The sequence below is a fragment of the Dermacentor albipictus genome, chromosome 2 (assembly GCF_038994185.2).
Source record: "Dermacentor albipictus isolate Rhodes 1998 colony chromosome 2, USDA_Dalb.pri_finalv2, whole genome shotgun sequence".
Classification (NCBI taxonomy): Eukaryota; Metazoa; Arthropoda; class Arachnida; order Ixodida; family Ixodidae; genus Dermacentor; species Dermacentor albipictus.
This window is the reverse complement of record NC_091822.1, coordinates 118,067,988-118,094,266: the sequence shown is the minus strand read 5'-3', so window position 1 is coordinate 118,094,266 and position 26,279 is coordinate 118,067,988. Positions and strand designations below refer to the sequence as shown.

General features: G+C 48.3%; 1 protein-coding gene across 1 annotated transcript in view; it reads left to right on the top strand.

Annotated features, from left to right (window-relative positions):
* Window positions 1–6,095: 6,095 nt before the first annotated feature.
* LOC139056069 (protein ABHD15-like) overlaps window positions 6,096–26,279 on the top strand; it is a 280,561-nt gene continuing 260,377 nt past the window's right edge. Inside the window, exon 1 of the mRNA XM_070533900.1 lies at window positions 6,096–10,652. The gene's annotated coding sequence lies outside the window, so the exon portion shown is untranslated. The remainder of the gene's footprint in view (window positions 10,653–26,279) is intronic.

The window sequence follows — 26,279 nt, the reverse complement described above, 5'->3', positions numbered from 1 at the left end:
GTACAATATTTAGTCGAAAGTTGTACAAGCACAGGATTATCGGTGTTCGACTATGCTTCCTCAACTACCAGCTCTCGAGTTGGATTAGAAGCCCTCGGCGAATTAGCAGAGCGACTTGAAGGGCACAAAGAAGCGCGAGCCCTTTTAGCAGATTCAGTCGACCGGAATACCGTAGTGGGTTCAGGGTTAAGCTCGATATCACCACTCAAGAGAAGGCGGTTGAGGGCCGTCAACATAACAGAGCATACATCATGAAAAATATATTGTTACGTTGCAGGGGTCACATCTAAATATGTCGTTACAATATTTACATGAGAGGCAACGATGCATAAACAAGATGGCTGTCGACACCGATTCCTCCTCCACACGTCAAATCGTCTTCTTCTGACTCTTGGTTCCGCCGTGACATAACCCGCCTGTAAAGGTGCCGTCTCGGCGCTAACTATAAGGGAGAGGAACTCGCGGCAAACTATGGCTTCGGCCGGGACACATGCACAACATTCCGTGGGGACATGCGGGTATAGGTAGTTCACATCCCCAAGCTGACACAATATCGTGTAGGGTCCGGTGTATTGCGGCGGCAGCTTTTGAGACAAGCCGACGCGGCGACATGGTGTCCATAGAAGGACAACGGTGCCAGTAGAAAATCGAACATCCCAAAGTCTGCTGTCGTACCGGATCTTCTGCGTGGCTGAGACTCCGTGAACCGGGATCCGGCAATCCAGCGTGCCGTGTGAGCCCGGGCGAAGACGTCTTTGGGCATATTCAGTGGGTGTTCGTCGAGGAAGGAAGCAGTGTGTCGAAAGGGCAACGAAGAGTGGCGGCCGAACAGACAGTAAAAAGGGTGAAAAGCCAGTGGTCTCGTGACGGGACGAATTGTAGGCGAAGGTCACAAAGGGTAACATGCTGTTCCAATCACTGTGGTTGTCAGAAATGTACATAGACAGCATTTCTGTCAACGTGCGATTGAGCCGCTCCACCAGTCCGTTTGCCTGTGGGTGGTAGGCCGTGGAATGCTTGTGCTCGGGAGAACAGAAGCGAAGTAGGTCTTCAACTACTCGAGATAAGAAGGTGCGGCCGCAATCAGTGAGGAGCTACCGGGGTGCGCCGTGATGGAGGATCACGTCATGTAAAAAGAAACCTGCCACCTCAGTTGCCTAGCTTGCTCGCAAAGCTTGCGTGATGGTTTACCGGGTCGCGTAATCAGTCGCGACAACGACTCACTTATTGCGAGGTGCGACTCACCGACGCTCCCTTATTGCGACTGACCGAGGCGAAAGAATGGTTTTGAGGGCACATCGATCGGTTGAAGGTGTCCAGAGGGCAGCACAGCAGGTTTTTTACGGCGCTGACAGAGCGCACAGGCTGCAACGTAGCGGTGCACAGAGCTGTACAGGCCTAGCCAGTGGAACCGCCGCCGTACGCGGTCGTAAGTACGCAAAACGCCGAAGTGTCCTGCACTAGGGACGTCATACAACTGCTGAAGAACTGATGCCCGGGGATGGCGTGGTAAAACGAGTAAAAATTCCGGTCCTACAGGGCGTAAGGTGTGACGGTAGAGAATGTCGCCGCGAAGCATCAACATGCGCAGCGTGGGCTCCGAATGTCCAAAATTGAGACGATCGATGAGAACACGTAAGCCATCATCACGCCGTTGTTCAGTGCGTATGTCGTGCAAATCAGAAATGGCCAGGATGCAAGAGTCGGTATCATGCGCATCATATTCCGGGCGGTCGACAGGATGACGGGAGCGGTAGTCGGCGTCCTTGTGCAAACGGCCTGACTTGTATAAAACAGCAAATGAATATTCTTGGGGCCGTAGCGCCCATCTATACCCAATCTTCCAGTGGGGTCATTAAGTGAGCAGAGCCAGCACAAGGCATGGTAATCGGTAACCACGGAAAATGTGCGGCCATACAAATAGGGGCGAAATTTGGCAACTGCCCAAACTAACACCAGGCACTCCCGTTCGGTAATTGAAAAATTACTCTCGGCGGGTGACAGAAGGCGGTTGGCGTATGCAATTACACGCTCTGCGTTACGCTGCCAGTGAACAAGTACAGCAACCAATTACAAGGCCACTGGCATCCTTGTGAAGTTCAGTGGCGGCACATGGATCATAATGAGCCAGCAATGGGGAAGCCGTGAGCAAGCGTACTAGGGCGGAGAAAGCTTTGGTTTGAGCAAAGCACCATGAAAGCAACGTACTTCTTGAGTAAGTGGGAGAGTGGGCAAGTGGTTTCGGTGAAATTGTTCATAAAACGACAGAAATACGAGCATAGCCCGACAAAGCTTCTTACGTCTGTGGCGAAAGACGGAACATGAAAGTTCTGGACAACGCGAATATTGTCAGGGTCGGGTTGAACGCCAGCGGAACTGACGAAATGGCCAAGAACGTCAATTGACAACGTCCAAAGTGGTACTTGGATGAGTTCAATCGCAGATCGGCGCGTCGGAAAACAGCAAGAATAGCCGATAGACGCGTTGGATGACTCGTGCAAGTTGGTGAAAAGAGGATGATGGCATCTACATAACACAGATATGTGTACCATTTATAGCCGCGAAGTTAGGAATCCGTCACTCTTTCTAAGGTTGCCGAGCATTACGAAGGCCGAACGGCATAACCTTGAATTAGCAGAGGCCGTCAGGTGTTACGAAAGCAGTTTGCTCACGGCCCATACCATCTACCGAGATTTGCCAATAGCCTGATCGGAAGTCTATCGATGAAAAGTACTCGGCTCCGCGCAAGCAGTCCAAGGCGTCATCAATACGCGGCAAAGGACAGACATCCTCGCGTCTCATTTTGCTGAGGTGTCTGTAATCCGCACAAAAGCGCCAACTTCCGTCTCTCTTCTTGACAACAACAGGGAACGCCCACGGACTGCAAGATACGCCCGATAACGCCTTTAGTCAACATCCTATCCACTTCCGGTTGTATCACTTGTCATTTAGCGTGTGAAATACGGTACGGCCGGTGGCGTATCGGATTGGTGTTTCCGGCGTAAGTACGATGGGTGATCACCGATGTCTGGGCTAAAGGGCAGCTGTCAAGGTCAGAAATGTCGCAGTGAGTTTCCAAGAGACGACGACGGTCAGAAGCTTGTGGGGGGAGATCAGCTGCAATCAACTTGCTAAGTTCGTCTATGAGAATCGGTGAATCGGAGGTTCCTGTAGAGGGCGACGGAATTTCGGCGTGAATAGCCGGTATCTCGCAATCGTTTACAGGTGAGATGTAGCCCTAACAATATTTTTGGCAATAATTTATTATAATTTGGATCACCCAAGGTGAGCTGCATGGGTTTAATTGAACCATACTTACTCCTACTACTACTACTACTACTACTACTACTACTACTACTACTACTACTACTACTACTATTGCTACTTCAACTACGTCAACTACTATGATTCCTTTCTGTGCGTGGCTAAACTATTTAATTTACTTTTTTTGTGATCTGGCTTCGTGTTTTCGGTATCTTGTGTCTCTATGCGAGCGTCTTATGTTTTATGTGGCCTCTGTTGTGAACTGTCCTGATTGTATTTATCTGAGCTGACTTAAATTGTAGTGTTTCTTGTGCGACCTATTTTGCAAATTGTCCTAGCGGTATTTATGTAAGCTGATTCTACATTTCCAGAGCTTTCTTGTTCAGGGTCGGCTTGTTATTTTTAGGATAGGTTTGTTCTATGTGAAAAGAAGCAGCGACCAGTGCTTAAACGGGCCACCGTCTTCTAAATCATCACCACCATCATCATCACCGTCATCATCATCATCAGCAGCAGCAGCCTATTTTATGTCCACTGCAGGACGAAGGCATCTTCCCTGCTATCTCCAATTACCCTGTCCTGTGACATCCGATTCCAACCATTCGCCTGCGAATTTCCTAATTTCATCACCGCACTTAGCTTTCTGCCGTCCACGTCTGCGCGTCTCTTCTCTTGGCACCCATTCTGTAACTCTAATGGCTCACCCGCTATCTAACCTACGCATTACAGAACCTGCCTAGCTCCATTTCCCCTCTTAATGTCAATTAGAATATTGGCTATCACCATTTGCTATCTGATCAATACCGCTGGCTTCCTGTCTCTTAACGTTACGCCTATCATTCTTCGTTCCATCGTTTCTTCCGTGATCCTTAACTCCTTCTCGAGCTTCTTTGTTGACTTCCAAGTTTCTGCCCCGTATGCTAGCACCGCATTTGATTGCACACCTTTGTTTTCAATGATAGTGGTAAGCTTCCAGTTAGGATGTGGCAATGTCTGCCGTATGCACTCCAACCCATTTTTATTCTTCTGTAAATTTGGGGCTCATGACCAGGGTCCCCTGTGAGTTACTGACCTAGATAAACGCGCTCCTTTAGATAAACGCGCTCCTAGAGATAAACGCGCTTTAGATAAACGCGCTCCTAGATAAACGCGCTCCTTTGTCTTCTGCATATTGATCGTCAACCCCACTCTTTCACTTTCTCGGTTAACATTCTCGAGCATTTGCTGCAGTTCGCCCCAGCATTACTGAACAGGACAGTGTCATTTGCAAACCGAAGGTTGCTGAGATATTCGCCATTGATACTCACTCCTAAGCCTTAGCAGATTAATAGCTCGAATACTTCTTCCAAGCATGATGTGAATAGCATTGGAGAAATTGGCTCCTTGCCTGACCGCTTTCTTTATAGGTACCTTTCTACTTTTCTTGTGGATAATCAACGTATCTGTGGAATCTCTGCAGATACTTTTCAAGGTATTTATGTAAGTGTCCTGCACTTATTCATTACTTAATGCCTCTATGACTGCTGGTACCTCTACTGAATCAAATGCATTTTCGTAATCTATGAAAGCCATATAGAGAGGTTGATTGTACTCTGCAAATTTCTCGATTACCTGATCGATGACATGGATTTGATTCATTGTAAAATATGCCTTCCTGATGCCAGCCTGTTTTCTTGCTTGACCGAAGTCAAGCGTTGCCCTTCTTCTATTAGAAATTATCTTGGTGAATACAGTGAACTCTCACTGGAGTGAACTTCAAGGGACCCATGAAAATAGTTCAATTAACTGAAGGTTCGCCAAACTGAATATCCACTAGAATATGGAACAGCATAGGTCACAGCAGACATCGTGCCAAAAGTGTGAAATGAAATTTATCTAGTTATGTACGCAAATATATATACGAAGTGCGTAACAGTTACGTTGCTGCATATCTCATTTCGAAAAGAAAATTAATTTTCATTTGCACTGGTGCTCTTAAAGCGCAAGAGGTAACAAAACTGTCCGGAGAGCCGATGTATTTGTGCACTTCCTCTGGCACAGTCTGTTGCTGAGACACGAAGTCTCGCAACTTTGCAAGCTGGCCTACAGTCTCAGCTAGAATTACACGATTTGAATCTGCCTCTGTCAGTGCATCCTCCTCGTCACACTCTTCTTCTTTGGGACTACAACACTGGAATCAATTTCCAGATCTGATAGCTCAGCACAGGTAACCAGCTCACTATCACTCTGCACATAGCTGCCGCTGGAAGGGTGATTTGGAGGCGGCGGGCGTCGGCTACGCCAGCGCTGCAGAGCGCAAAACTTCTGTTGAGCTTATTTAAAAATGAGCCCGGGTCCGCTGATCAAGTTCGTTCAACTGAAATATTCGCTTTTCAGAAATTCGTTTAACTGAAAGATTTTTGCATTGAATGCATAGGAAAACTGCCGGCGATTTTCTAGGAGTTCGGTATTCTGAAATATTCATGAAACCGAGGTTCGTGCAACTGAGAGTTTACTGTATCTTGTAATAAAGAATGAAAAAAATGTAAATGAGGGTCCATGTTCTTTTTGCTTCCTCTTGAAAAAGCAGCCGCTCAGAATAATTGAGCATATGCTGCTTTCTATACAGGGGAATATTTTATGTATTTGCATTATCGTTGCCCCCTGAGTAACAGTTGACTAGCATAACCTCTCGACTAATGCGTTTGTACGTCGTGATTTCGTAATACATAAAAAAAGCTACTTTAGGTGCCTCTTACGTTATTTTATGTGCTATCGTTCCCGCACTGTAACAACCTGAAAGGGCTAGAAGTGTTCAAAACGAATAAATTAACTGTCATAATATATGGTACGCGGGAGTGCGAAGCCTAAACATATGAAGACAGTGCGCCGTGCGGTGGCGAAGAGGACCATCATCATCATCGACACCGATTTGGGAGCGCCGGCAGTGGCGCCTCAAAAAAGCGTGGCGCGAGAGTGTGGCCCGTGGCCCGTGGCGTGAGCAGTGCGCGAGGTTCGGCGTTCGCCGAAAAGCAGCTTCCTCGCTGGGCGTCTGGCCCATAGGAGCTATCCCCGACCGCGCCAATACGCCACACCTGAAGCAACACTGTCGCCCGCTGGGAGGCTACCTCGCCCCGCTCTTCCGCTGGGCACTGGTCCAGGAGGGCTGGCGGTCCGGAACCAGGGCACTCGAGCGTTCGGGTGAGCGGCCACAGGGCTACCCCGCCAGCTGTGGACGCGACCCGGTGACTGCGGCCGGCTACCTGAGTCCCGCGAGGCGGTCCGACCCGGCCGTCCAACCCGGCCGTCCAACCCGGCCGTCCGACCCGGCCGACCGTCCCGGCCGTCCGACCCAGCTGTCCGACCCGCCGGCCGGCACTGTTGTCCGTCCCCGCTGGTCACGGCTGTCCGACCCGCCGGCCGACACTGTTGTCCGACCCCGCTGGCCGGCATCGGTTCAACGAGGTCTAAGACACGGCGACACAAGCTGCCGCCGGAACTGTAGGCCGATCGTAATCCACCGATACATATAGTGCATGTCGCCTATGAGACATTTTGGAACATTGTGACGCGTGTGTGCCGTTATCCGTATTGTGTACGTCAATACATGTCTGATGTGTGTTTTTGCTTTGGCGTGCTGCTTCTCCCTTTTCTGGAGTGATCCGGCCCAATAACATCACAAACTGGCGAGCCTGCCAGGATTCACTCGTAAATACAGTGAAAGGGGGCAGTTTCGCTTGAGCGCAGACACACATTAGTAGACGGCACCATGGATTTAGAGAAAATCACGGCTATAGGACTCCAAATAGGATTGTCAGGCGCAGAACTTCGCAGATGGATTGAGGCCGAACAGGCAAAACAAAGGGACGAGAGAGCTGCGGAGCGAGAGGCAGCGAAGGAAGCTGCTGAATTAGCGCGCTTAGCTGACGAGAGGCAGCGTGAGATCCTCCAGCTAAAGCTGCAGCTTCAGGAAGGAGCTCGGAATGTGCCGGCAGCGGCTTCTGAACTTTTGACTGCGCCCAGCACCTCCTCGTCATCCCTCAATCCACAGAAGTTACTTCCTTTGTTCGACGAGAAACGCGATGACTTACACGCGTATATACAGCGATTTGAGCGCGTAGCAACAGGGCAGGACTGGCCACAAGAAAAATGGGCTCTTGCTTTGAGCATGTGTCTGACTGGGGAAGCGTTAACTGTGATCGGTCGGATGACTGCCACCGATTCATTAGATTACCCGAAGGTAAAGAAAGCTTTGCTACAAAGGTTTCAATTCACGGCTCAAGGCTACCAAGAGAAGTTTCGTAAAGCACGAGCAGTAGAGGGCGAAACTGGAAGACAGTTAGCAGCAAGAATTTCAGCCTATTTTGACCATTGGATTGAGATGGCTAATGTGCCTAAAACATATGAAGATCTACGAAATCACATGATCTCTGAACAGTTTCTGCGTTGTTGTGAGCCAAAGCTAGTCATTTTCTTGAAGGAGCGAGAGTGCAAATCCCTTGACGAACTTGCTAGCTTGACGGATCGCTTTCTTGAAGCGCAGAACTGGACAAACCTAGGAAAGGGTCCCGATAACGCAAAGGATTCTGGTGGAAAGAACATTGAAGCTCCGAGGAAACCACAACTTATGTGCACCCTTTGTCATCGGTTTGGACATTTGGCTCCTGACTGCCGTGCCCCACCTAAGCGTATGCTGAAGTGTGAGTTGTGCGACAGAACGGGACACACAGCTGAAAATTGCCGAACTCGGTACGGGGACAACAAACCAAGTTCTTCGTGTGCATTCACCGAATCTCGGCCAGTCCGGACTCGTCCAGTGAAAGAATCAAAGCATCCAGGAAAGAAGACTCGCCAATCAAGTGACAGCGAGGACAAGAACCCTGGGACTGCTGTAACTTTCCTCATCGACGGGATGCCAGTGGTGGAAGGCCGGCTGCTGGGAAGAAGTGTTCGTGTACTACGAGACACCGGTTGTAATACCGCAATTGTCAAACGAGAACTCGTTCCAGAGATGTATATGACGGGAAGAACGAACAGCGTTGTTCTTCTGGACGGCTCAACGAGTTACCTGCCTGAAGCTGTCGTACAAGTGAGCACGCCGTATTTTTCAGGCAAGTTAACAGTGACATGTATGGACGAGCCCCTATACGACCTTATTCTGGGAAATCTTCCAGGCGTCAGGGGACCATATGATCCAGACTCTGACTGGAAACCCCCCGATGCTCCCAACGAGGAGTCGTCGTCGATAGGGATGAAGCGTAATAAGGCGCCTAGGAAGCCTCACCATGTATCGAGCGTGGCTGAAGCAAATATTGAAGAACAAGAACAAGGCAAGATTCGTCCCTTGTGCGTTCCAACAATCGTCTTACGTGACATGACAAAAGGACAACTCATTGAAGAACAGCGGAAAGACCCGACGCTGAAACATATTTTTGCGAAAGTAAGCAAGTCGTTTAACTCGGGAAAGGGCCACAGCTACGAATTCGTGGAAGAAAAAGGATTGTTGTATCGCCTTTACCACCGGGCCACTGGCAGATCCTTTAAGCAGGTGGTCATACCAAAAGCATTTAGATCTGGCATATTAGAAGGGGCACATGGAAACATCATAGAAGGGCATAAAGGTATCAGGAGAACAACCAATCGTATCCTACAAGAATATTATTGGCCAGATGTACACAAAGACGTAAAACGCTTTGTGAAGTCGTGCGACAAGTGCCAAAGGACAACAGCTAAAGGGAAAGTACAGGCCGCTCCACTTCCTCGTCAAGGTGTGCTTGTGTGTGCGTGCAAGAATGCGACAAGTTCGTTCGGTCCTGAAGTTTTAAACACGCCGACACAAAGGCCGCCGAAGTTGAAAAAGCACCGGAGACCAGGCCAGCGAAACCAAGCCCACAGAGGAGCACGCCAAGAACGTCAGCAACAGAGTGTTGCGTTGGAGTCTCCTTTTGCAGGAGTCTTCTTTTACTATTGACTATATGAAAGATTGTGACAATGCCGGAGCTGACTACTTGAGTAGAGTCACACGTGGTCACCTGTTCGTATATCAAAATGTGATTAGACAATGCGACCACTCAAGCGCTTAGTGTTTAGTATAGACTTGTGTGTTAGTACTTTAACTGGGCGCAACGCCCTGTGAACAGTGTGTTGTGTGCTCATATGAGCAATCGGACAAAAGTGCATGACAATTTTCCTTTTTCTTTCTTTTTTCATCCCGCGTCCATGTGTTAGAATAGTTGTAAACAACTTTCTCGAAAAGGGGGGTATTGTCATAATATATGGTACGCGGGAGTGCGAAGCCTAAACATATGAAGACAGTGCGCCGTGCGGTGGCGAAGAGGACCATCATCATCATCGACACCGATTTGGGAGCGCCGGCAGTGGCGCCTCAAAAAAGCGTGGCGCGAGAGTGTGGCCCGTGGCCCGTGGCGTGAGCAGTGCGCGAGGTTCGGCGTTCGCCGAAAAGCAGCTTCCTCGCTGGGCGTCTGGCCCATAGGAGCTATCCCCGACCGCGCCAATACGCCACACCTGAAGCAACACTGTCGCCCGCTGGGAGGCTACCTCGCCCCGCTCTTCCGCTGGGCACTGGTCCAGGAGGGCTGGCGGTCCGGAACCAGGGCACTCGAGCGTTCGGGTGAGCGGCCACAGGGCTACCCCGCCAGCTGTGGACGCGACCCGGTGACTGCGGCCGGCTACCTGAGCCCCGCGAGGCGGTCCGACCCGGCCGTCCAACCCGGCCGTCCGACCCGGCCGACCGTCCCGGCCGTCCGACCCAGCTGTCCGACCCGCAGGCCGGCACTGTTGTCCGTCCCCGCTGGTCACGGCTGTCCGACCCGCCGGCCGACACTGTTGTCCGACCCCGCTGGCCGGCATCGGTTCAACGAGGTCTAAGACACGGCGACACAAGCTGCCGCCGGAACTGTAGGCCGATCGTAATCCACCGATACATATAGTGCATGTCGCCTATGAGGCATTTTGGAACATTGTGACGCGTGTGTGCCGTTATCCGTATTGTGTACGTCAATACATGTCTGATGTGTGTTTTTGCTTTGGCGTGCTGCTTCTCCCTTTTCTGGAGTGATCCGGCCCAATAACATCACATTAACTAATAAAAATAAAATTACTTGCAGTTTAATTTCAAAGTGCCGACTGCGCCAGCACAAGCATTAGCGAGACCACAGCGACCGCTTTCCGCGAGGCACGATAGATGGCGCTGCATGCCTTAAGCGCATTTCTCAATGAATCGTCTGCTACAGGTTGAGCGGGCTCGGTTTAGCAGACGACGCGTCTGCATCAGTGGTTACGGTCGTGCGGTGCGCGTAGCGTGGTGTTGAAGCCCCCATCCCAGGTTTTATCGCCGTTGGCACTGCGAGACGCTTTGAGAAAGAGTGCGGAGCTGACAGCGATAACACGTGAGTAGTTCAGATTGTGTTTCTCTGCTGGAGTGGCACGCATGGAGTGACGAGCGTACGTCGGGAACACGCTTTTTTAAGGCGCGTCCACACAAGGATCTTCAACCACTCGCATTTCACGGAACAAGACGTGCCCGCATGCGTTTGTGTGGTCGTAGCAGTAGAAATGCATTGCATCTCTGCTAGGTGATCTGCCATCGCTTCAACAAAGCGGACTTCCACAAAGCCTGCTGGCTTTCGATGTTTTATGCGTGCGCTTTTGCTGGCGTGAAGTGAGTAAATGCCTACGTGACACGGGAATTCTGATATTTTATATGCTCCTTATACTTTGACTTCGCTTTCATTTATTACTGATCACTATAACCCTGATATGAAGCTATTTTATTCTACAAGGCACTTCCGGATTTCGCGTAGCAGTGCGCCCATAAAGCAAGAAGGTAGCGAAGATTGCTGTACACCCAGAAAATTTATATGATTCACTTACGGTAGTGTCTTTTGCATACCGTTGACGAAGGGGAGAGGTTCTCACATTATCGTTTCGTGATCGCTTCTGCGGACTGCTTTCTCAATTGAAAATGGGTTAAAAATGCGAAAAACTCATGACCCAACAATTAAGCGTGAACAGCAACCGCGTGCCAAAAATTGAAGCTGGACACAGACTAAGCTACGCAGAAATCCTGCATAATAGCATGGCACGTACAAAAGTGAACGCAGTCGGAGGGAAGGCTAAGATTATGTTCAGGCAACAAATGCAAATATCGTGCGGGTTCGACCCCAACATCTGCATTTTAACCACGTAGTTTTCCCGCCGAACTTCCCGTCTCGCGGAGCCCTTTAATGTTGGGCTTATTATTTCCTACCGCTGTGACGCCTAGAACCGAAAATTTGCGTGTTTCCTTTCATTTTGCTCACAGTCACACGCTAAACGTGTGAAGGGTGAAACTTCGAAATTTCTTTCTGAAGAAATGAAAATTTACCACAGAGGATGTCAGAACGAACTTCCTTTTACAGCGAAGTTTATGGCTAAGGTTCCTTGAATTTTGCAAGTGTGCGAGCGAAAACTGTCATCATCAGCAATGGCTCGTGTTACTGCTCGCGCGTTCGTCGTCGTCTTCTTCCGCAACTGGCTCCGATGGCGCTCATCATGCCAGCGTTCCCGTACGGACTCTCTCCCTGAAAAGGCGCTGACGTCATTGGCCCACTGCTGGTCGGTGCGGTGACTGCGGTCTCAGATTCTTTACGTCACTATATCGCGAAACGAAAACACGAATGTATATCAAAAATGTGTATAACGAATCTATAACACCAGTGAGCACGAATGTATAAAAATAAATGTCTATGCGTACCTTTCTTCCCGACCGATCAAAACAATAAATGTGTTCGTACCTTTGTTGAAAATTCTGTCACCTCTTTGTGGTGGGCTACACAGCTTCGCTGGTCATCCACGTTAACAGAGTGGAATGGCTCATGACTTTCCTTTCTTCTTTTTCTTTTCTTTTTTCTTTTTGAAGTAGTAACATGGACACATTAAAGTGATACAAGATCCTTCTTTCGGTTTGTAATATTACCGTGTGTCGATTGATCTTTGTTAACGCGACTGGCTGGCCAATGCTAGTCGAATAATTCATCGGGTAGTATGTTGTGTTCTTTTACTTGGCCAACTATCTGAAGAAGGGGCTAAAATAGTGTAATCCGCAGTAGGCATTGCTTGGAGTTTCAACTTATACCTAATAGGGGGGGGGGGGGGGGGGGCTAAAATTACTTTTGATGAAAGCTACCTTCTTCGTGTTTTCACTTGCTATCGCTTCAAATGTGCAGTTTTCAGCCCTGCCGTGTTTGAGCTGTAAACGTGCTCGTTGTCTGCCAATTTCTTTGCGCAATGACTGTATAATCAAACTGGTTTATGAATTTGCTTCACGTTTATCCAGGTGCTTCTACTATATGACTGATGTGTGTATTAGAACGGGCTAAGTGAAAGAGCTTATGCATATTCTGGCTTTCTCTATATATAGCTTGCGTAAATTCTGGTTGAGGGAACTCAACTAAATTTAAGGTATTACGTGTCTCCAGTGCAACTACTTGCCCCGCTTTCTACTTGCCCGAGGACTCCGCTCTCGAATCCGTAACGTCCTATCGCTACCTAAGTGTTCACGTGACTTCTTCTCTTACTTGGTCTCTTCATACTAGCATTGCAAATAATTAGCAATGCTAACCGGTCGTTAGGATACCTCTGGCGCAACATTTCCATGTGTTCCTGTTTCTTTAAGACTCCTGCTTTACAAAACTTTATGCCGATTTTATACGAAACCCCTGCACTGATATATTAACTTTTGCCCTCGAGTTGTCGAAAATAACTCTGTCCGCTTTATTCTGGCAAACTACAGTCGTACAGCCAGCATCACTTTAAAGAAAGAGTCTTTACAGCTTGCGTCAACCGCCCGTCGCCTCAAGTTTTCTCGCCTACTTCGCATTCACAAAATATTCTACAGTCCCGCCCTGCACAATGACGCTATTGTTCCTCCGTCATACGTTTCACCTCGTTTCGATCATGCACAAAAGATGGGAACAATGCCGTGCTTAACGCAAGCACGATATCAATCATTTATGCCCCGCACCGCACATGAATGGAGCCGCCTTCCGGGATATGTCGCGTTCAGTGTTCCTTATTCCCAGTTTCATTGTGTTTTAAACACTAGTGAACTACTGAGTGACTAACCAAGTATGTAGTTATGTAGTTACCAGTTAATTGCTCGACCTTTTTGTTGTTGTTCCGGCTTATAGTGATACTTTCTTATCGTTCCAGCTAACATTGTATTAACAGAACAAAGCCTTTCAATAGGTTCCACTCCCCTCTGTAATGCCTCTGGCCCTGAGGGTAATAAAAATAACTTAATAAATAATTTTGCGAAGCTCATCAGCCTCCTTAAGAAGAGGCTATGTGTACTGTTATTACTTTTAAAAAACGAACTCTCAAAAGTGACGTTTAGGTCAGTCACTATCGCGCAGCGGGAATGTGTGGATTAACTTTAACTAGAAAGTGATCAGCTGGCGACTGCGCACCTACTTCGCAAAAAAAAAAGAAAAATCAGACAGAGTAGCTAATCTGGTTAGGGGCATTTCCCTTCATTTGAATTCGCGTGGGAGAAAAACACCATCTTAAATAAAAGTGCATATCGAGCGACCGATATTCATTTTAATAGATCTCTTTTCGAGCTTTATACAGCTGAATAAATTTACACATAAAAATGAGAAACGACACGTGAGGCGATGTACCCAGCTGCAGTCATCCCTCAAGTCGATCCGCCTTATCCCGCGCATCGCTCTCAGATAATCGATGATCGATGATCGATGCTGTGCCATCTGCGGCGTCCTCGCTCACTCAGTTCTTCTGCAGCTCGCGTTGCACCTCGCAAGTGACAGCTGCATCTCGACCATGTCCAGACGCAATAAGCTCTAGACTATAGCGTCAAATATGTCTGAGAGGGCGAAGCAAATACACTGCCTTCCGTTTTGTGCATTTTTCTTTCTCCCTACGCTTCGTCGCGTCCGCTCCGTGTTTCCATTTCTTTCCCTGTTTATTTCTCAACCTTTCCGTGTAGCTCTCTCTCTCTCTTTCTCTCTCTTTGATTTCTTTACTTCCCTTTTGCCTTTTTATTACGTCTTTGTTTTCTTCGAGTTGCGAAACTCAGTGCAGCGGACGAAGGATGACGGAAAGCGAAGACAGTATACGCGTACAGAAGTCGTTGGGACACAGTATTATAGCAACTTATCCGTGCTTTTTTTTTTATCTCCGTATGTTGCAGTGTGTCCAGAACTATACACGCGCTTCATTTACTCTCTCTATCTAACTGCCCTGGAGATCTTCCCCAACCTGCGACGTTTGTTGTTACATTATAGTGGTTTCTTTATAATTATAATTACTGCAGTTATGCAAAAAAGGGCGTTGCAGTCACTCTTGCAGAGTAACTGAATATCTCTTCTATCTTTCCTTCATTATAAAAATTCCGGTAGTACCCATCTCACGGCGAATGTCAGTGCTAAGGCGATACTCATTGTTGGAGTGCAACGACACACCCTACTGCCGCAGCTGAAACGCGTCATGTTTATGAGGTGCTGCAGCCGGGTTCCTCTCACGTGCTTCCCTCCATACATGCAGTGCCATCTAGCGGCGTGGCCCCAAACTTCCTCGTGTGGTACGTGAGCGAATACGTGTTCGAAAGAGATTATCCGACTATATGTGACGCATGTTCGATTTCGCGTGCCCAGCCCCGGCGGCGTCTTAAATTATTTGTTTTTGTTCGCCGTCGAAGAGTGGCGCATACCCGACGGCACATACCCGGTGACCCAAGTTGGTCCCATGGTTAGTTTCGGACACGCCTCCGTCTGCATAGCAACCCGACGCTCTATTCATTAGGCTACAGCGACCGAAGTCAGCGGGAAAATAGTTTGAGACAGATGTACTTGTACACAGACAGACAGACAGACAGACAGACAGACAGACAGACAGACAGACAGACAGACAGACAGATACAGAAGAAAGTCAATTAGCTTAAGAACGCTAATCAAATTAATATGCTGTAATACAAAAACGACCCGAATCCAGTCTTTCCTTTATCAAGATTACATCAGCCGGTCGCGAGACGTGACGCTTGTTACACCATGCCGTTGTCCTTTTTAGTGGCACGAGCATCGGCTGCCACTCTTGTTTCTTGCGCAGCACTTCCGGTTCACCTTTTGAGACGATCGGGGAGGAAATTCAAAATAAATCAGAAAAAAAATAGAAAGAAAAATAGTGCAGTACAATATTGCCGCGTTTCATAATTATAGATACGATATGAGAGCATAAGATTAGTTACAAGTTGAGTTATCGAAATGTCTGGAATAATTATAATTAATTAGAAATCACTGAGACGACCAGGAATGAAATTCCCATTAATTCATAAAATACTATAACAAATAGTGCAGTATCAATTCTTGGGTTTCATTTAAGCTATATCAGAGCAGAAGCTCAGTTACTGAAGTGTATACAATAATTAGAATTATTTGAAATCACTCATTACAGCACACCAAAGCAGGACTTAGGCGAAATTCCCAGAAACCCGGAAGCAGAGAGCGCAAGTAACGACGTCATTAATGACGTCACACACTAGAAGGTGGCACGACATTTAACCGGCTGATTAACGGAGAAACGTTACTATCGAGTTCGGTTTGTGCCTTGCGTTCGTCTGAAGTTAACCTAAAGATCACCAACGCCGATGTGCGAGTTCCACTAAGAGACAGCTATGTCAAATATTAGGGTGGCCTAGCCTTTTTTTTTGTCATTAGTGATTCGTTTGCATTCGTTTCAATTCCGGTTTCCAGCGACAAGAGGTGGACTTGCCGGTGAACTTCGTAGCTTCGACAATACCTCTATAGGGAGGCCGATATTTTCGAATAAGCAAGCAACGTTTCAGCAACAAATACGTGCTAACTTGCCCAACTTTCGGTGGTATTGAACGCAAATATATAAACCACCGCTTGCAGCAAAAGTTTTGGTGTGCAGCGTGGAGAAACCTCATAAAGGTGGCAAAAATTTTACAATACAGAGCGTTGCACGCCTGTCGTTCGTCGCAATACAGTTTCATTTCTGTCTCGTTACTTGCGTTTGTTTTTATTGTCAAGCTCGACATTTCCTCTTTGCTTAGACATCTCTTCAACATGCGCCGTTGGCACAATAGCGTCGCGGCTAGAGCATGGCTTGTAAGTGTTCTCGTTGTTTGCGCAAATAAATTCGCACAAGTGAAAGCTCATAAAGGAAGAAAATACGAACGCTCTTTCAGCAGTATTCAAATTGTAACTCGCTATGTTGACAATTAATCAATTTGTGTTGCTGAGCTAGAGTTTCCGTGCTAACTTAAAATAAGTTGTCTCAAATCATTCGTCCGTCCTCCCTCCTTTTGTCCCGTGCTTTTGCTCTATTTCGATGCCGACTTGTAGCCAACTAGCCGGCGTTAACGCCTTTATCGAAGTTAGTACTCCAAAAGCCACCTGAAACTACGTAGACTGCGAATTCTTGGAAGAGAACACTGCTACGCAAGGTATCCAGACCTACCGTTATTTACGTCTGCTGAGTTTTTTTTTTTTAATCTGCATCTGAACAAAAGAAACAACCAATTATACCGGCTTCAAGCAGCGCTTCTTTCGAACGGTGCAATTATTCTTGCACTACCGGACTTGATGTCGCCGAGATCGAAGCCCCTGACGCATCACCTTACATATGTACCTCGGCTCGTTCTGCGTCATCTGCGTGGACAACCACTTCAGACAGTTTTGCGAGACATAATGATCGGCGCGAACTCGATAAAAGAAAAAAAGAAAAAAAAACAAAAGGAAAGAAAAAAGAGAGACGTGTCTGCTATCCTTTGAAGGCCGTTGACGTCCTTTGAGATATGTAGAAAGGCCGGCGCCAACAAGTCGATATCTATCTCAAGGGTTGAGACGTACCGCATTACCAGTTTTTTTCGTTTTTTTTTTTCGTTGCTTCACTCATTTCAGCGTATGATCTGAATGACGGCGGAATTTCAATGCTACTGCCGCAGACGTACTATACTACGCGCGCGCGTGCGTGTGTGTGCGTGTTAATAGTCGGCAAAATCAGACACCCGCTGGCCGTGCGACTACGCGTTGACGGGAATGCGTCTGCCCGCGTTAAAAATATATGGGACGCTGTTTAGTGGCAGAGTGCTTTAGGCGAAACACCCGTCGAGGACAACACGAACGTCAAGACTACGCCGTGGTCGATGCCGCAATGCCGGCACGCCCGAATCACGCGTAAATCGCAACTCGCAACCCTTCACGGTCAGGTGAAAGGGGTGTTACATTATACAGCTGCAGTCACTATCACTGTGTTAGCGGCCCCCTTTCAAGATTTATCGCGATATGGCAACCTGCCTTCAAGGTTAGCTCGGCACACAACAGGCTACAACGCATACGCCCGAGCTTTAGTTGAAGAGAAAGAACGGTAATCTGTTTTTTTTTTTCTTGTCTCTTTTCTATAGCTTTCGTTGCGCGCGGCTTAATATGGTCGCCAGGAGGGCGAATTTTCGATACATTTATTCTGAAATGTGTCGGTATAATCTCCAGCATTTTCTAAATTCCCGCGCGGTACAGGCTAGTGACAACGTGATTGTGTCTCAAACGCTCGATGCTTCACGCGACGGACCAAGGTTTGTTCATTCGGCAAACTGTAAGCCTTTAAGACTCAGTGCGTAGCTTTCACTTTTTATGGCAGCCTTCTCTTGTGCCAGCTGAACTGAACGCACGCTTTATAGGCGAGACTGAAGAACTTTTTTTATGACCGCTAGATCCCTTGTGAACGCAGCAAATCCCAGAATTATCCGTATCCTTTGCCCAGTGCATGTTGTCAGGATTGGGGGCTCAATCCCTTCGTCCGTGGTCCTTTGCCAAGATTGGAGTACGGCATGAATTCGAAGGTAGCTGGCCCATGCCGTCGTCCAACTTATTTACGCTGAGATCGTTGATGAAGTGAAGAACTGCTTCTCATCGAGAACGAGGAAAAAGGGGTTTATTTACAGAAATTAACTCAGTCTAACATGACTGCTTGAGAATAAGAGTAACAGTCCAACATGACTGCATGAGAGAAGTGACTCAGTCTAACATGACTGCTCAAGAGAAGTGTGTCCAACATTCGCACAACCACAGTTTTTATACACTCGATCCGCCGGTCCTACGACGCGGCGGCTGTTCGTTTACACATCACCAACTCGCAGCTGCTCTGAAGACCAGTTTACAGACACAAAGGCACACACATTCCGTACACAGAGGCAACCGCACGGGGTGCCGTTCCGGGAAACTGTCGTTGTCGATCGCGCGTCGCTCATTGTTCCGAGCCACTCCGAACCGTGAGAAGCACAAAAATAAGTCGTTCCCGCGGCAGCTTGACCAGGCGGGTCAAATCAGCTCCGCGTGGAATCATTGTCCACACACCGAACTCGTCCCGTCACAATGTCGAAGGGGCTGGAGGGAGGCGGCGGATTCCAGCGCAAAGGTCGCTTCTTTGAACGCCTCGCAGCTGCAGCGACGGAGAGGGGGAGGTGCGCGTCTTGCACCCCTTGTCGTAATCGGGTGGCAAGGTGGCAATCTTGTTGCGCAACTCGCCGTTCTTGACAGCGCCTCCATGGCCCGAAAAGTCTCGACTGTCTAGCGCTGACAACCGCTAGGCAGGAAGAGAACGGCTGCTGGTCAGGGGGGGGATTGATGTCTTGGCTCGCAGCGACCACCTGTGCATTGATGTCACCGCCCCAAAACATCCAACAAGGACAGGCAACTGCAAAATGAACCCCACAACACGGCTCTGCGCCGAGATGACGTGCATTGGCTCTCACTTTAAACTCGCTAGGCTTCAAAAAAAACAACAACAACATAAGTGCAGAAGCAAACAAAAAATGCTGCATGTCGCTATGCCAATTTCTGAAGCAAATTCCTGCTGACAAATTCAGCAATCATGGAGGGAATCCTGCTAAATGAGAGGGGATCTTCTTCGCTTAATAAAATTAACACTAGTAACCCTAAAATTTAGGCGGGACCCCCAAACGCAGAATTCAAATTAGCCTGCTCAAACCATCCGCATTGCTATGCAACTTTCCCTTCTTATATCTAACGGAGAAGTTGTACTCTTGGAGAGTGAGGCTCCATCGGAGCAAGCGGCCGTTTTTGTGTGACATTTGATTGAGCCACGTCAGAGGACAGTGGTCGGTCTCGAAGATGAACTTCGCTCCGTACAAGTAACACGACAACTTCTGGGCGGCCCAAATCAAACAAGCGCATTCCTTCTCTGAAGCGCTGTAGGCTTCCTCTCTTACATTTAGTTTACGGCTGGCGTAGAGGATAGGATGCTCCTCGTTATCGTCGCCGACTTGACTAAGTACCACGCCCATACCTCTGTCGCTTGCGTCGCATTGAACTATGAATTCCTTTGTGTAGTCTGGCGCGCGAAGCACAGGGCGAGAAACCAATAGCGTCTTCAAACTTTGGAAAGCGTTCTCTTTGTCCTTATCCCAGTGTACGTTACTCGGTGCTCCCTTTCGGAGGGCGTCTGTTAATGGACTTGCCAATTGCGAGTAATTCGGAATGTACCGTTGATAGTACCCCACAAGTCCCAAAAATGAACGAACGTCCGTTTTCGTGCGCGGCTGAGCAAAATCTCCAATCGTAGCTATTTTCAGCTCAGCCGGCCGTCTCATGCCCTGACCAACAACATGGCCCAGATAAGTAACCTGCGAACAACCAAACCTACACTTTTCCGCTTTCATCGTTAAGCCGGCTTCCCTCAACCGTGAGAACACCTGTTTGAGGTGCGATACGTGTTGTTCCCAGCTGTCCGAAAAAATGGCCACATCATCAAGATAAGGTAAGGCGAACTCCTGCAAGTCCTTTAGGACAATATCCATTAACTTAGAGAAGCTAAACGGCGCGTTCTTCAGCCCGAAGCTGAGTGCGAGAGGGCGAAAAGTGCCTACAGGCGAGATGAATGCGGCATAGCGGCTGGCACTTTCTGAAAGGGGAACTTGCCAGTACCCCCGCACGAGATCTATAGTTGAAATGTATTTAGCAGCGCTAACTCTTTCAATTCGTTCCTCAATGTTGGGTATCGGGTACAGCTGATCCCTAGTGATCGCATTTAACTTCCTGTAGTCAACACATGGACGAGGGTCCTTGTTAGGGGTTTCTACGAGTATTAGCGGTGACGTGTAGTCACTCTCAGCGGGCTCAATAACTCCCAACTCTAGCATGCGCTGTATCTCTGCCTCCATAATCTCTCTCTGTCTTGGAGACACCCTGTAAGGTTTTGATCTTACTGGTTCGGCAGAGGTCAGCTCAATTTCATGCGTTATCAGTTCGGTTCTACCCGGCCGATCGCTAAATCTGTCGATATATTCCCCTAACACCCCTTTTAGCTCATCTAGCTGCTCGGGTCTTAGAGCATGCGAGCTTACCGAGTGTTCTACTACTTCTTCTAGGCCGATTTCAGAGTTGGATGTTGCCCTATCCTCCTTAAACTTGGTACCGATGCCATCCGGCTCTTTGACAGTATAGTTAACGACTCCGCTCCGCTCTACATACGGCTTCATCAAATTACAGTGATATATCCTCACTTCCTTCCTGCGACCGGGCATTCTCAAAGCATAGTTAGTTTCTGAAAGTTTGTGCAACACTTTAACGGGCCCGTCCCAGTGAACTTCAAGCTTGTTCTTTCTTGAAGGTTTGAGGATCATTACCTGGTCTCCGGCGTTAAACGTACGAAGCCTCGCATTCCTGTCGTAATAGAATTTGGCGTTCTTTTGAGCTAGTGCCATGTTCTTTCCGACTAGTTCTTGGGTCGCGCTTAGCCGTTCCAGTAAATTTAGTACGTATTCAACCACGGTTGGACTCTCCCCTCTTTCCTCCCACATCTCTCTTAACATTCTCAGTGGAGAACGGAGTGTCCTCCCATACACTAGTTCTGCTGGTGAGAACCCTGTCGCTTCATGTGGAACCGTTCGCAAAGCAAACAAAGTTGCCGGCAGACAGTTCTCCCAGTCCTCCTTGTGCTCGTAACAGAGCGCACGCAAAACTCGCTTAAGCACCGAATGCCACCTCTCTACACTGTTTGACTGAGGGTGATAGACAGAACTGTGTATTAACTTTACCCCGCACTTTTGCAAGAATGTGGAAGTCAGTGCGCTCGTGAATACTGACCCTTGATCTGCCTGAATTTCGGCTGGAAACCCAACTCGTGCAAACACTGTCAAAAGCGCGTCTACTACTTCAGTGGAGCTGAGCTCTTTCAAAGGGATTGCTTCTGGAAACTTGGTAGCCGGACACAGCATGGTAAACAAGTACCTGTAGCCTGATTTTGTTTTTGGAAGAGGCCCTACCGTGTCTATTACAAGCCGTCTGAAAGGCTCTGTTATTAAGGGCACTACCTTCAGTGGAGCTTTCCAAGTCTCTCCTGGTTTACCAGAACGCTGGCAGGCGTCGCATGATCTTACAAAGTTTTCTACATCTTTGAAACAGCCAGGCCAGTAGTATTCCATAAGCAATCTTTCCTTTGATTTGTTTATGCCTAGGTGGCCGGACCACCCATTTCCATGACAAAGACTCAAAAGGTCCTCCCTATACTTAGTAGGTATGACTAACTGATCTAAAATCTCACCCTTTCGATCTCTGTAATGCCGATACAACAATCCTCCTCTCTCATGTATCGTTACGTTGCGCCTAGCAATGCCTTCTTTAGCTGTGTCACGTAATTTAGCTAAGCTCTCATCATTCTTTTGCTCGGCTGCCAGTGACTCTCTATCCACGCGTAAGAGTTGATCAAAGTTCTTTGAGGCCGGTGATAACAACGACCCTGTCTCGCTTGTGAGCGCGTCTGCTTGCTCTTCCTGCAGGCTAGAACTCTGACACTCTAGTGCTACGCTCTCATTGAGCTGGTCAACTGGCAGGCTCTCCTCAACTGTTCTTTTGTCCCTCGGGCCTAGCTCGGATTCGGGTATTGAAGCTATCCCCTTTTCTGCTTCAGCTGGAGGAGCTTGAGCATTTTCAGCCGAAAGCGCCGCGATCTTACGAGCTTGGCCTCGGGTCAATGCCTGTACTATGCCCTCTCCCAGTTTGAGCCCTCTGTCACGCAGTAACTGATTCGAACGATTCGAAAAGATGTAGGGATACTGCAGTGACAAAAATTTGGAAACTGCAGCCTCAGTCTCTAGCTCCCCGAATGGTCCACTGATTTTGACTTTGGCCATGGGCAGACACACGCTGTGTTCTTCTACAACCTGTTTTATCCATGCTACTTCTCCGGTGAAGTCCTCTACCATCACGTAGGACGGATGGACAATGTCCAGCGTGGCGGCACTGTCTCTTAGCACTCGGCATGGTTTTCCATTAACTTGCAGGTCGTGGAGATATGGACTTAAAAGTTCCATATTCTCATCCTTTTCCTCCACGTAGGAAAAAACTACGCTAGGCTTCTCGCAGTTTACAGCTATATGTCCCAGTTTGTGGCATTTGTAACAGCGAATTGGTCTAACAGATTCGAATTTTCTTTTCTGTTCTTTTTGTGTGGTTTCTCCGTTAAGTTTCTCCTCGCTCTTTTCTGCGGGCTTTTCCGCCATGTCTACAGGCTCTGATCGTCTAGTTTGCGCACCCTTTTTGAACGGAAATGGTTTCCGCGGTCCATTTCGACCGTCCCAGTTTCCCTCCTCGGCGTTCAATTTTCTACGGGTTGCGTACTCTTCGGCTAATTCAGCCGCCCTTTCCACAGTGTTTACATTACCTCTGTCTTGCACCCACAGTTTCACAGCTTGGGGGATGGTTTTGTAAAACTGCTCTAGACACATGCATTCAATGATCATGTCTCTGCTGTCGTACGCTTCCGCGCTTTTAAGCCACTCGACTAGGTTGGCCTTTAAGCTATATGCAAACTCCGGATAGCCCTCGCTATCTTTCTTGCCTGTGCTCCTAAACCTTTGCCGAAAAGCTTCGGCTGAAAGGCGGTATTTCTTCAGGAGACTAGCCTTAACTTTTGCATAATCATATGCATCCTGCACACTCAATCTGGCGATTACTTCCGCCGCCTCACACGGCAACATAGACAGCAACCGCTGTGGCCATGTACTCGGGCCGAAGTTCATCTTTTCGCAAGTCCTTTCAAAATTGCATAGGAACAAGCCTATGTCGGTCCCGACCTCAAATGGCTTTAATAGCCTGTCCATGCGGTACGATTCTGCCTCACTTGATCGTCCCAGAGCGCCTTCACTTCCTTGAGACATCTCCAAACGTTTGCTTTCAAGTTCCAGTTGCATTTTTCTTAACTCGCGATCTTTATCGCGTTCCTCCCTTTCTTTATCGCGTTCCTCTCTCTCTCTATCCCGTTCCTCTCTCTCTCGTTCTTCTCTTTCTTTTTCCCGTTTCTCTCTCTTTTTGAGAAGTTCCAATCCCATTTCAATATCTTGCTCACTGGCCTGATTGGAAATTAGCTCCAATAATTCCGATTTGAGCATTTCCTTGCGTACATCTAGGCCCAGTTCCTCACCAACAATCAACAACTCGTCTCTCAGCAGTGTCCTTAACTCCATGACTGCTGCTTTACTGCCTTGATTCTGCTCTCTAAATCTAGCTAGGAAAACACAACCTAGCTAACACACAACAATCTAGCTTCCCTACTGTTCTAAACAGAACAACCACAAAATGAAGCCTAGAGAGTCAAAGCAAAAACCAAGCACTCACCGCAGATACAGCACCATGTCGCAAAGTCCATCTCACCGCTGTCAGCCAGTTGTCAGGATTGGGGGCTCAATCCCTTCGTCCGTGGTCCTTTGCCAAGATTGGAGTACGGCATGAATTCGAAGGTAGCTGGCCCATGCCGTCGTCCAACTTATTTACGCTGAGATCGTTGATGAAGTGAAGAACTGCTTCTCATCGAGAACGAGGAAAAAGGGGTTTATTTACAGAAATTAACTCAGTCTAACATGACTGCTTGAGAATAAGAGTAACAGTCCAACATGACTGCATGAGAGAAGTGACTCAGTCTAACATGACTGCTCAAGAGAAGTGTGTCCAACATTCGCACAACCACAGTTTTTATACACTCGATCCGCCGGTCCTACGACGCGGCGGCTGTTCGTTTACACATCACCAACTCGCAGCTGCTCTGAAGACCAGTTTACAGACACAAAGGCACACACATTCCGTACACAGAGGCAACCGCACGGGGTGCCGTTCCGAGAAACTGTCGTTGTCGATCGCGCGTCGCTCATTGTTCCGAGCCACTCCGAACCGTGAGAAGCACAAAAATAAGTCGTTCCCGCGGCAGCTTGACCAGGCGGGTCAAATCAGCTCCGCGTGGAATCATTGTCCACACACCGAACTCGTCCCGTCACAATGTCGAAGGGGCTGGAGGGAGGCGGCGGATTCCAGCGCAAAGGTCGCTTCTTTGAACGCCTCGCAGCTGCAGCGACGGAGAGGGGGAGGTGCGCGTCTTGCACCCCTTGTCGTAATCGGGTGGCAAGGTGGCAATCTTGTTGCGCAACTCGCCGTTCTTGACAATGTACATAGGATACCAACTTGCTGTCATAGTGGTTACTGGTACGGGAACGACGGTGTAGTACTTCGATTTTGTCTCATATACGTGCATATGGATTCAGCTGTTCTGTCGGCGTTGTTTATTTTAAATATTATCATTATCGCCGCAGTGGGGGACTCCGGATTGATTCTGACCACCTGGGTTAACGGGCACCTGAGTCTAAGCCGACTTTTCGCCCCCATTGAAGTACGGCAGCCGCGACCGGAATCGAATCCGCGACCTCGCAGAGTAACGCCATGGTCACTGGGCTGCCGCGTTGCGTACGACGTCATGTATTAAGCTTCTTCTTTTTAAATATCGAAAAAAAATTATTTAAACACACGGACAAAATTTTCTATGCACATGCGTAGTTATTGTGACACCCTGCTTTCATAACACAGTAGTTCGTAGTATATGATCAATCAACAAATTGCCAAAGCCGTTTGAAGTCTGAAGGACCAAGTTTAGGCAAATTCATGTACTATATACCCAGATCATTCCAATGCTGGCCACATGCACTTGCAACTTCCATAGACACTAACACCCGGGTTCCTTCAATGCAATAACTTTTGTGGTTAAGTCCAAGGAAGAAGCCACCGGCTTTCGCGTCCTGTTTTCATAACACAGTAGTTCGTCGAATAGGATCAGTCAACAAATTTCCAAAACGGTTTGAAGTCGGAAGGACCAAGTTTAGGCAAGTTCATGTACTATACACAGATCATTCCAATGCTGGCCGCATGCACTTGCAACTTCCATAGGCACTAACACTAGGGTTCCTTCTATGTAATGACTTTTCTGGTTAAGTCGAAAGAAGAAGCTCGAAGGCAGCGCGGAGTCCCTCGCGGAAACGACTCGCGACGGTCAGCTCGCCCGCGTGATGGATGAGCAACGCTCACGCTCACCGCGCTGCAGGTGGCTGCGCGGAGGCGGGATCATTCCACCCTCGCCTTCCGCAGCTGCCCCCGTGGCACGCATTGCGCGGTCGCGTGTAGACGAGTTACTCATTCGCCGGAGAGGCGAAGCATTTCGCTTCCTCGATAACAACTTGCGCCTGAACCAGACGGCTTGGCTGCCTGAATCGCGCGCATGCATATATATAGGGTCGGTTTCTGCGCCGACAAGGCTGCACGCGTAGGGCGGGCCGACGGACGCGCCACTGGTGGCGGCCTTGCTAAGTGCGCTCGGGAAATGAGGCAGCCGTCCGTCGTAGTTTACTGCATCGTTGCTCGCGCTTCTCTTATTGGATTCACACTTCCGGGGCGAAATAAGCGATTGACACCCGCAGCCAGAGCTTAAAGCCATACCGAAGAACAGTTGTTTCGCGGTGGGCTGCTCAAATACCTGCAAAAGCTTGCCGGTGTCTCGATTCTAATTATTCTCGTGAAGCCTCGTGAGCGGGAACATGATGATGGTGATGATTTATTGGTATCCCCTTTCAAATGGGGTGGTGACAAACAGTCACCGAACCTGCTTGAGTTGAATCAGGTACGCTATACATGCTTTTCATTCTAGCATATTCATATACA